Source organism: Bombus vosnesenskii, unplaced genomic scaffold (assembly GCF_011952255.1).
Source record: "Bombus vosnesenskii isolate JDL3184/JDL3185 unplaced genomic scaffold, Bvos_JDL3184-5_v1.1 scf7180000013605, whole genome shotgun sequence".
Taxonomy (NCBI): Eukaryota; Metazoa; Arthropoda; class Insecta; order Hymenoptera; family Apidae; genus Bombus; species Bombus vosnesenskii.
In genome coordinates, this window is record NW_022883144.1 from 444285 (window position 1) to 457101 (window position 12817).

At 32.0% G+C, this 12817-nt stretch overlaps 1 protein-coding gene across 3 annotated transcripts in view; it reads left to right on the forward strand.

The window, feature by feature from the left end:
- The window catches only part of LOC117238759 (synaptotagmin 1), a 34109-nt gene that overhangs the window by 9621 nt on the left and 11671 nt on the right, over positions 1-12817 (forward strand). Inside the window, exon 1 of one of the 3 annotated variants that reach the window (XM_033503930.1) lies at positions 11860-11878. The exons of the other annotated variants lie outside the window; for them this stretch is intronic. The gene's annotated coding sequence lies outside the window, so the exon portion shown is untranslated. Of the gene's footprint in view, positions 1-11859; positions 11879-12817 lie in introns of those variants that run through there. 3 annotated transcript variants of the gene reach the window in all.

Sequence of the window (12817 nt, forward strand, 5' to 3'; positions counted from 1 at the left end):
ATTGCTATTCGGATTCTTAAGGAAAAGTTCGTTCCGATTTTTAAGGAAAATTCAAACGCAGTACATTTCAATTTCGATACACATTTATTGAACTTTATACGTGCCATTTTGTTCCACGACCTTCCTCCATCTTTCACGCAACTTGAATATTCCATCCTACCAGAATCTCTCAGATTTTTCGGCAAAAAATTTTTCAATATGATTTTTTACGTCGACCGAAAAGTTAACATTTTCTCTATCACGAGAATTTTATAATGACCTAAATAGGTGAAAATCTGAGGATGCGATGTCTGATGTATACAGTGGGTGGGGTAGCACATCCGGACCAAGCTCCAACAGCTTTTGTCGAGTAGTCAAAGACACACGAGGCTGTGCATTGTCCTGATGAAACACGACGTTCTCCCGATTCGTTAGTTTTTGTTCAATTGCTCTCTTTAATTCGTCTAATTGCGAGCAATACTTAAATTTATCGTCTGGTTGTTTGGTAGAAGCTCATAATACAAGAAACCTTTCCAATCCCACGAGACACAAAGCATGACATTCTTCCGATGAAGATCGGCTTTAGGGGCGACTAAAGGAGATTCATTCTGCTTTCCAAAGATCTTTTCCGGTCAACGTTATTATAAATAATCCATTTTCTATCCATCGTCACTGCTTGTTTCAAAAATGGTGTCTCCTCGTTGCGTTTATAGAGCGAGTCGCAAGTGAAAATGCGATCCATCAAATTTTTCTGCGTTAAATCGTGGGGACCCATACATCAAAACGCTTTATATAGCCAAGCTTCACAAAATGGTCGTGAATGGTGGATTTTGATATTTTGAACATTTTTGCTAGATCCGTGCTTCGATCTGATCTTCATCAATGGGCGTTCGCGATCTTCAAGGTTGAAATCATCAGCTTTAAACCTAGCAAATCACTTCCGCACAAATCCTTCAACTATAGCACCGTCTCTAAATGCCTATAATGCACTTTGTTTTCTTCCATATTTCAAAGCGTATAAAACTAATAAAAGTTAATGTATCGAAACGAAAGTTTCTTCCAAAGATACCTGAAATATCACCTTTTAGAATATGTACACGAGTCATTAGTTTTCAATCATTCTGATATATTCAGACCTGACCTAATGCTAGCTACCGAAAACCGACACGAACTTTCCGAACATAGAATTTAACATATTTCATAATTAAGTATTTTATGTCGATTGTTATAGATATCTCATACTTCTGCAATATTTATACCATATCATTTCACTTCACCTTTGTCACAATGATGATAGCATCATCAGATATAAATCTAATGTCATTGTAATAAAGACTTCATTGCTATATAGAAGTGCAAAGACTATAGGAACAGAAATTATATCTACGTTAATGCCTTATGAATGCTTTCTACAACCAGTAATTCCTTTTTATGATATTCCACAGCTGTCTTTTTACACTTTTGCAATTTTTATCTGTTTGATCTTCTCTTTTGTTAGGGAAATTAAATTATACCGAATTATAATGGGAGAGATATTATTATTAAAATTATGAGGATTGTAAAAGAAGAACCTAAATAGAAATTAATTCGATATGAAGGATTTATTGCAATCTTTCGCGACGAGTACTATAAATACAATATAATGGTAGAAATACACGAGTAGAAAAGGAGAAAGAGAAAGCACTGAATAAATCCCAGTATAATGTATCAATATCAATATATGCTTTAATTAGAAAATACTTCAAAAATACATAGTTATAAAGCGCGGAGAATTTATTGTTTGTTCGGTTATGAGAAACTGTATAAAAACAGAAGAATAAAAAATTCCATCTCGCTAGGTTAAAATTAACACACGCTTTTATTGTTCTATCGAATGAATGCTATCTTGTGTTTGTTTTAAGCAGTACAAATTTACAATTTAAATCATTTGTTTGTAGAAGGCAAACAACTATACGGTTGACGTAACATAACAATTATCGATTACTCGTATCGTTTCGATACGTGTCACGATCTTTCTAGCGATTTTTATGAACTGCAACAAGATCGACGATATGATTACATGTCAAAGAAATTTATGTTCATCGAAGAACACACGTTAAGTCACTGCAACGCCCACGTATGCTTCTTGCTTTCCACAGTGCCAAGTTAGGTATCGATCTTGCATATTCAAACGCAGATTAGATTACTTTTCCTTATGTGTGCTGATAAACAAATTCACCGCTCTATAAATTATTACAATTATCTACGCGAAATAATATTTACATTGAATAAAAAGAATCTGTTTATATTCGAATTACTTTCCGAATTATATATCTCTGGCTTTAATATTTTTTTAAGATACCTCAGGCGAATAAAGCAAGAGAAGCGATTATAAATGTTCTTTCTTATGATTATATCTTGTAGTTTTCCTCACCGTCACGGTAAATCGAAAGAAAACTAATTTTCTCGCCTTTTAAAATGTCTCTGCATACCTAATCTCGGTTTCACAAAAAACGGCAGTTGTTTATAATTCAAAGAAAGAATGATTTACACGAACCACTTTACAAGACTGGTTTCTTTACTCGAGCTTGCATGTCAGCAATGAAATTTTTATGAACGAAATTATACAAACTTGACAAAGAGAAATAATACACGTTTATGTTAAAGAAACGTGTTACGTTATTTATATTTCCCAAATTGCGCTACATATTTTATTGAACGAACTGTTCTACTTTAATCTTCGTGTGATGCAAAAAAGTTATGAATATGTATCGCGTTGCAAGAGCACCGATAACATTAATATCCATGATATCAAACGAGGATAATATTATTAATATTAATAACCTCGTCACTTTGCTTTCGCAACCAATTAGAGCGTCATTAAAGACCTCTACAAACACAAACTTAATGAAACAATTGTTAAAAAGAATCGAATTGCTATATGAAAAAAAACTATATGCCATACTGAGACGTGATAAAAGTAGACGAGAACTCTGAAATATGAATATCGCTGATAAGTTGAACAAAAGTTACTATTATCATTTCGTGTGTTTCATTAGATATTCGCCAAATATACGTATGCAGCAATATAATATCCTAAATTGATAGAAAATATTAAAACAGTAATTGGTGAATTCTTGATTTATTTAATATATCTAATAGTAACTACATATTATGTAACAAGGAATTTTTTGGCATTCATACATGAATTTTAGAATTACTATTATAAGTAATTGATAGTATTAAGAGCATTTAATCGAGGAGTTATTTGGAATACTGCCGTATCCGACAAAATCGTGCTCCGAGATACTCAAAATTGAATTTTCCTTTTGTTTATAGAATCGCGATATTTATAAAAATCCTACAAAATAGATAGTGCACAAACTTCATTTTTAATATAGAAGAAAATGATATCGAGAAAAAACGATCACATTACTTCTAATACGAAATTACAGAGCTTTAAAGAGATGATATAATTCTGAACGTCCTTTTCTCGAATATCAATCTGGTTTCCACGTTACATTCCAACGATTACGACATTGAAAGTAGTTACGTATGTACAGTGTTTCATTGAACGTACATTTAAGTAAATATAAAGCAATAAAAACAGATATAAGAATTTTTAAAGATATTTATTGAATAGAAAACAAATATGAGAGAAAAAAATTACATTTGTAGCTTAATTTGACGCCAAATTTTATCAATAGTAAATGAAATATTTATGAATTAATTTTTCTGCCTTATAACTCAATTTTCAATTTAGTTTTCAATTTAATTTTTTGCAATTTTACATTTCGAACGTATCGAAGTTATTGGTATTATTATTATGGGTGCAAAAGATAAATTCAAAAACATACATGTATATTTAAAAATGTCAAAATAAAAATTGATAAAAATTCTCTGTTGGCATTTCGTAAAAGTTCAAAATTCTTTAAAAGTGTCTCTTTTGTAGTTTTTAAAATATTAGATCGAAAAAGGGTGTCTCTCCAGAAATTCAGAGTCACGTATAATGAAATCTGCAGATTATAAAAATGCGATAATCTGCAAAAAGGAATATTCCTTCAGGATAATCATTTAAGACATTTATGTAATTACAATTTAGTATTGAATTTTCTACGAGAATTATGTTTTCTACAATTGTGGCATTTGCTTTTTCTATTGAACTCCACACTAAAAACTATACGTATTTATTACCCTACCTTAAACCGAAACCGTAAACAACTGTTTCCTAAAATATGAAACAAAAATCCATGTAACCATGCAATTGCCTTAATTTATTCGTTTTACGGCTAATCCTACTGAGGAATTTTTCGTCGCAGATTTTCGAGCTTTCGTTCCGCGTCAACTACCTTCTATAATTAAGTTAATTAAGAGAAAGTAGCAGCGTATACTCCTGCAAACCTATTTCCCAAGTGTTCCTAGGTATTTCAACGACCGCGAAAACGCGTACCTTCGTCGGATTATACTTGAAGCGAGAGGTAATGCGGTAAAATGAAACGAAAAAATAAGGTAAAAGAAAAAAAAAGAACGAGGAGAAAGAAAGAATGAAACGGCAACATCCATCGAATCCTTTGTTTCTAAGAATGGCTGCCAGCTCGTGGAGAACGCCGACGACTATTGCGTGCGTGGGTGACGCGTGCCTGACGTCAATTTATCGTCGCCGCGACGATAACGATTATTTTGTTGGGTTGCGCCTCCGTTATCGCGTTATTGTATTTTATTGGAGGCCAATGTCGAAGTCGGCGAAATGAAAAATTTAGAATCCGCTGATTGATAAGACAAACGTTTTCTTTGAATTTTTAGCGCAATGTTAGCTCCTGTTTCACGACGTATTGGTTAGACTTGCCACGATTTATTCGGAAAAACGCGAGAGGATTTTTCAATTTTGATTTTCTACCATTTTGGTTAACCCAACTGTAAATGTCCGTTATTTGTTGGAAATTCGTTCTCTTCTTACCCTTTGACGCATGAAACGGTGAATTTTGCTTTACTTGCAACTGGCAATGGAAATTAAAAGGTATGAACTTGGGTATGAATTAATAAATATAAATTTCATATTATGGAATGTAATTATTGAAATGTTAGAGAAGGAAATAAACTGAATTTTTAGTGAGAAATTGCTTGTTCCAGAGAACAAAGTTATTTGATACCTGGTTCCGAATGCAGCGAAATCGTATTATAGATCATAGTATCAAAATAATATTATATACAAAATAATATCATAATAAAGCTAATCGCCAACTAATCAATAATCGCCAGCAAACTATGTATAGTTGATTATAATAATTTCATATACGTTCGATAAATACCCGTAGTCTATTAATCTCTATGTAAGTAAAGGGAATCGTTGCTCTTCCAATACATCAGGAAGTGATTCAGACACAGCTTCGAGCGGAAGACTCGCCGTAGCAAGTAGTAAAGTCTTATCGATGTCAGGCAGTTAGACAGTCAGACAAGCTACCACACCCACCGATTATTCTCGAACATTTCCTACCGCTTCACGATATTTAATATTAACCGTGATATTTTAAACCAATTTCCGTTGATTATTACGTCGAAGTACGATACTTTAGTTCTCTAATACGTCATCATAAATACTGACGTAACCGATAATCATCGAGACACGCACAGTGTGATATTAACTGTTTAACGAGCCTGATTGAACGCTACAAGAAAAAGTTTCCGGAGTTCTTGAACCGTGAAAGTACCAGGAAGTAGGATGCTTGCGACTTTTAATGATTTGACTAGAACTTTCAGTGGTAAGCTGAGCGAAATTGAGTTTCGCGTACGTAATTTGGGTTTGCACTGATTCGAGGATTGTCGATGCCTTTGGAAAGGCTTTTCAAAGGCTTTAAAAAGGAAATATGTATCGACAAATTACAGATTGTAAATTTGTTTGCTTACTAAATAGAAATATTACAAAACATTTTTATTATAGTGAATTGCTTTTTCCTTAGCGTGATTATAGAACAATCGAAGATGACAGAAAGAGTAATTTAAAAAAGAGTATAATTTAAAATGGGTATATATAATTAAAATGTTATTATATGTTATATATATTATATATTAGTATATAATTAAAAAATGTGTTTCATCTTGCAAAGGCTGTCCTTTTATTTAATCTTTTTATGAAATATGTATTTTTATCGCCAAATCGTTGCCTGAGAATCAATATTTGAAAAATATTATCCTTGAAAGAACTTCACAAATACCGTGTATAGTTAAAAGACTTATTTTTAGACCTATGGGATTGTTCCCATTTTAATTATGTCATGTTAAAATACTTTCTTTTGATTATTATTTGATTTTATTATTTATGATTATTCTTTGCACAACTTCTTAAGTTTACCGTGTATATTTAAAAGACTTATTTTCGAACCTACAGGATTGCTCCCATTTCAATTATATCATGCTAAAATAGTTTCTTTTAATGATGAAATGACATCCAAATCAGAAAATCCATAAAAGTAAATTTGTCGTACTTTCCTTGCATCTTCTTCAATCTAATATTAATATTGAATTAGAAAGCAATATAATATTTCATATGAAATTTTAATTTTTGCTTTTAATATTGAACAAAGTCTACAACATGACAATCAGATGTCAATTTCCAAATTTAGAAAAATTGTATTTCGCGTGTACCAACCTGGTAAAATGAAATGTAGAGAAAACATAAAATGGAATAATGAAACGTAATCATATGGAGTATGTTTTCATACTCCATGGTACGTAATATCATCGCGTAAATGCAACGTAAAGAAGACGTCTTATCGAGAGGAAAGGAATGATAACCAAGTATATGTAAGCAAAGAGGGGAAAGTTATCACGACACGAACATGCCAGTGGGCTAAAATAATTCTTTGCTATATTCTCTGTAAGATCTTACTGCTTGTGTTTTCTAGCTTCCTGCTTTCCCTTCTACGTAGTTAGGAATCCTCTTTCTCCCTAGCCATAATTTTCGCGCATCAGCCTGCTCCGTAGTTTTTTTTTTTCTCTCCCCTTTACACACGCCCACGCAACTCTTCTCAGTGGCAATTTCCCCTTGCGTCCTCGAACTTAGTTCAAGGTGACATTCTATGGATGAGAATAGAGAATCTTACGAGATACTCATTGTTATTTCTGGCATACCGCCATTTTATTTCTACGAATGGGGCGCCATCGAGTCTTCTTTCTTTGGAGCGATTCCTTTTCCCCCCTGTAAATAAGCTACTGCGTATCAAGTCTGTTGGAAAGTTGTCATAAAGGGATTTTTCTCAGCTTAGGCAAAATACATTGAAGTGAATAAAACGACCTATCGCATTAGAACAGTTAGGAAAAATTCGATAAACTTGATAAATCATTAGGAAATTACGAAAATCTTTAACAAGCATTATCTCACATAACGCTTTGGAAGCGTGAAAAATTAACATGTTCGGTGTTAGTAATATTAACATTAACAAATAGCCACCGCATTCAAAATTTCGAAAACGGGTAATAACGAAAATTATTCAAACTTATATGAAAACACATTGTTCGAAGTTCTCCGTGCCCTTTCATAGCAAAATTGTTCCAAATTATTTTTTTATCGCTCTTATAGGATGAAATATATATGAATCGTTAACATTCCCAACGCTTAAGAAGAAAGTAAAATATCCTACAGAGGATTAACAGGATTTCATGCATTTAAAAATTATTTGAAGATCTAATGAGAGAAGACGTAGCTTAATGGAAGAGCTTAATGAAAGTCAAATAGAAACGTATTAGGAGATTGCATTCAAGGAGATTGCAGCTACTACAGTAAGGACGAAGAAAGTTTCGTATATATAGATGGAGCAAAGTCAATTGATCGCTCAAAGCCACTTAAACAATGTCACAAGATCACAATTGATCGTATCCTTTGTGATTTTACTATATATTTCGACTTTACTATATGTTTTGTCCGTATTTGAGATAGAACGTGAATATACATATCGATAAAATTGGAATTGAAGGTAGAGAAAATGCTACCATACTTCCGGTGACAGACAACAACTCGAACAAACACTCGTCGTAGTTAAATACAAACTTGTTAGAATTGGTCGAGTTACAAATCGTTTAGATCGACAATGGTTTCTCGTTTTCTCAATAAATCCAAATTTCTGGAATCTTTTTTAATTATACAAAATTAAATCTTGTCTATGAAAGATATGAAACATTGGTTTTCCATTACAAATAAATAAATATGACAGATATTATCGATATCTGTTTTTCCTACAGTATTTATATTCTTATTACGCTTTTTGAAAGTTATTAAGTAGATACATTATATATATATATATATATATATATATATATATATTGCATTTCAATCAATCATATGTAATATATATATGTCGGAGATGAAATGAAAATCGTTACGCGCCTTAAATCCTAATGATAATCCGACATATATATATATATATATATATATATATATATATATATATGTCGGGTTATCATTAGGATTTAAGGCGCGTAATGATTCTTCGTTTGAATTAGCCATTGTTTTACGAAACAGAGAATATATTTACGCGAATAAACAAGATTTTACAAAATATTATGAATAATGAGTTTAATAAATGATAAGATTAACAAACGATAAGATTAACTAATAATTAGATTAAAAAATAATAAGTTTAACGAACAAAAGAGGAACGAATAATGTCTTACGAATAATAAATTTAACGAATAATGAGATTAACGATTGATAGGTTTTACGAATAATGAATTTAATTAACGCTATTAACAATGTTCCGGGGTTCAAACGAATCCACGGTCAACGGGATAACTCTTTACTATGCGTAGAATAATTTTAAACACAAAAATACGATTGCTGAGACACTCGGTAAATTGCTCGATGTATCACTTTTCAAGGCGATCACACGAATGAATATCTGATGAAAATCTTTTTCGCTATACGACTACATTTGTTTGTTATATGCTCGCTGGAGGCATCGAGAAGGTTCCAATCGTTGTTGCTAGGCAATTTCTGTCAAAAGTTTGTTGTATACTCTTTGGAAACATCGAGAAAGATCCAAACGCCGTTGCTAGGCAGTTTCTATCTGGAGATTGATTCCTAATACAACGTGTGTCCCATTATATCGACATCTCTAAAGTACAATTCTATGTGATTTCTAGGGAAAACAATACAACCGATCCACACCTTCGTCAGGCAAAACGTTTATCCCGTGACCGTGGCTACGTTCAGCGACCAGTTGTCACCTCGAACCCACTTTCGCTTTCACAAATATCAAACAATTACAAATGACAATTGCTTAATTACAGTTATGATAAAATCTAGGCTAAAGCATTAGAAGGCTTCCTCAAAATTGCAAAGGGAAGGCTCCGGTTTTCCTTTCATCTCCGACATATATATATATATATTACATATAAAGTTTTCAGGACAGAAAAAATAAAAAAAAATACACAAAAAAGCTCCGCTCCCCAGCGGCTTAAACCCAAAAATTGTATTATACAACGAAAAATGTAAAGCGCCGACACATAATACAGCATGGCTACGTCGTACCGCCGCGTATCGGCACCCTTGCCTAACATATCATTACAAAAATTCACCGTTTATTGTGAATATGCACCTAAAACTGTATTCGTGGGCTCAATAAACAACTTTAAATCATATATTATATATATATTCTTTATTTATTTTATATATATAGCGTATAAATTGAAAATAAATAACGAATTTGTTAAAATTTGATAAAGACATAAAAATTATTTTGCGTTACGTAACAAACAATTATCTGGACTCTTCTTTTCAGGCAAAATTTGCACTTACCATGAATTTTGAAAAGCTTTGTCCCATCACAGATACGTCCTTAATATCGCAGATTTCAAGTAACCCTTTGGAACGAGCTTTCAAAAAGCATGGAATAAATGCTCGCTACAAAGACCAACCGATAGACGTTTTCACATTTGCTAATTAAAAATCAGCAGTAGGTATACTGTATGCATTCGAACACCCGAGGGAATAGAAAAAAAGAACCCGGAAGCAAGAGAGGTCGTTACAGAGTTAATGCACGCGATGGTTGCGAATCCGATACAATCAATCTACGAATGAAAAACAGTGTCGCTGATAATATAATTGACAATTGATATTTACTATAAATATTTCTTTTTAATATATTATTAAACTGTAGAAGACTTGTTTTTATCTCTTGGCTTGAATTTTTTCCTAGTATTTCGCTTCATTCTGAATGTCATTCATTACTTCCTTTCTCCTGCCTTATTGCGCAATTTTAGTAATTGTATTTTATTAAAAAAGCAACTCCGTTAGTCACAATTTAAACTTGCTATTTTACTCTGCACTCTTTTACTTTGAAAAAGCAATTTTCTATTCGCTAACGAGAGCCTATATTTTAAAGAAAATAAATTCCATTTCCTGGCTTTCATTTATTCGTGTCTCCGATATTACACATTTTACCACTACACGAGTTCTCATATAAAAATATGCTCTAATATGTAACAGCGTTGGTATTATATCATAAATCTTGAGAAACCTACCACAATTGCCAGACCATGATACACATGCGAACTTAATCTTCGCATGCGGAAGCGTAGCGTTGATTGTAAAATCTCGCAGCGCTCGTATCGTAATTACGAGTTCCGCTTCTGTAGTATGAAATTATGATTCAGTCCATTAAAACGCAGGAAATATAACATTGAAATTCCAATAGATCATAGCTTGTATAGTTCGTGGAAAATTATTAGCTTTTTTCTTTCTTTAAATTTAGTCGCATGTTTATGAGTAAATGTGGTTTGCGTGTTAGTTTTGTGAAATGTACGTGAAGTCGAACTATTTTCTAGAACGAATTACCAGTGTGTGTTGTCGTGATATTGACATGACGATTTTAAAATATTATCGAACTTTGAAATTAAATAGTGACTATAATTAAGTAGTGATTAAATATGACGATGACATATGAAAAATTTGACGTTACATAATTGTAAAGAAAATTTATAAAGAAATGAACTTTTTTCATTAACAAAGGACAAGGGATAATTGAAATCTATTCACGTAAAAAATTATTGTTGAAGGTTTACGAATATCGATAACACTGGATGAAATGAATAAATGAAACTTTGCGTTCCGTTTTAATAATTAAAACCCAAAAGAAGTTATTTCTTAAAATTAACTGAGCTAAATACCAATGTTTCCGATCGATACAGACAGATCTGTCTGTGTCATTTAACCGATATCAATTATTTTAACTGTATCTGCCAGTTCAGATGGAAGAAAAAAATCTCTCCAAAAAGTCTCCAACGTATGTCAAGGCTTCAACGTGAAAAGAAAATATCATAATAAAAGTTTCTGGTTTTCTTAAACTAATACACATTATGATAAAAATCTATAGTTATCTGAAACCGAAATATTACAAATTAATATCAACAAATTCTGTCACGATGAATTTACATTAAGAATAACGAAAAGTTGAGAAACTATCGAGCGCGTGATCAACGTGATCAAAAATCTAAAATAAAGCAAGAAATATTAGAACGTATTAAAAAATATCATTTAAAATTAAAACAAGGAATCACATTAAATTTTACAAATTATAAGTAAGACCATGTAATTCGTTTTCGATAATAAAATTTAAGAATTTTAAAAAATTACAAGAATTCCAATTATGATAAAAATTTTGATCAAAGAATATAATTCGAAGAATATAGTTTCTCCCAAAGCAATTGAAACATTTTAAATCGACACACGTCACAGGACAAATTAAGAAAAGAAACCTACTTTATTCTACTCGGTTCCTTTCGAGCTACATTTTGCTTCGGGGAATGCGCTTACGACTAACCGGATCTTGGCCTGTATGAAAAGAGCGACAAAACTTTGGAAGAGAATTGCAAGCGAGAATAGAATTCAAGATTTCCCGTGGTTTTCACCACCAGCTTTATCTCGATAGTGAGTTTCGCATGAAAGAATTTTACTGCTTCACGAAGAACGGGTATTTTTTTCGATCGGGAGTCCATGACATACTTAAAAAATGCATTAAAAGTGATGTTGCTCGAGTTCGTGCCAATACTTCGGTTGGAGTGTGTTAAAATTAAATATACATACGCGCATGATGATAAAAATTCTTTTTTATGTTATTTTTATTTTTTTTTTTTTTTTTTTTTGGCAGGCTTTCGCCTATAAGAAAAAATGATAATATTAGAAAAGTATATAAGTAGATGATGCATACATAACAATATTTCTTTGATATAGTGTTGTTTGTACTATCTATTTAAATATTATTTCTATCCCTGTTACTAGTAATTAATATTATATTATCCTATATGAAGGTATACTATCTTAGTACTCTCGACAAATTTCTCTAATTTTCATTGCACTCTGCACGAAGCAATGGAGTTTTTCATATTCTCCTCGGTGATCGCGATAATAAAAAATTTAAGCTCCATTTGAAAATTCAGAATACAGAATTATTTGAATTAAGGTTCTCTAGAATATCCACAAACGAAAGAATCGATTATTTTCTTAAAATAACATTAACGACAACCATGTAATTTCGAACTTATGCAATGCAACGGTTTTTCTATTTATGGACTACTTATGGACCCGTTTTTATAACATTGTACGTATGTTCTCTGCCAAATGATAAGCAAATAACTTTCTTATTTTAGAAAATATTCTAGGCATTAAATTTTAGTCCCATTAGGATATACGTAAAAATGGTTGAGAAACACAAAATTAATATACTCAGAGTGGTTGGTAACTGGTGGTACAAACAGAAAGGGGGTGATTCTACGCGAAAAAAGAAGTCGAAAATATAGAATAAAAATTTTTCGTTTGAGGCTTTGTTTTCGAGAAAATCGACTTTGAATTTTCGCTCGGTACGCGCGC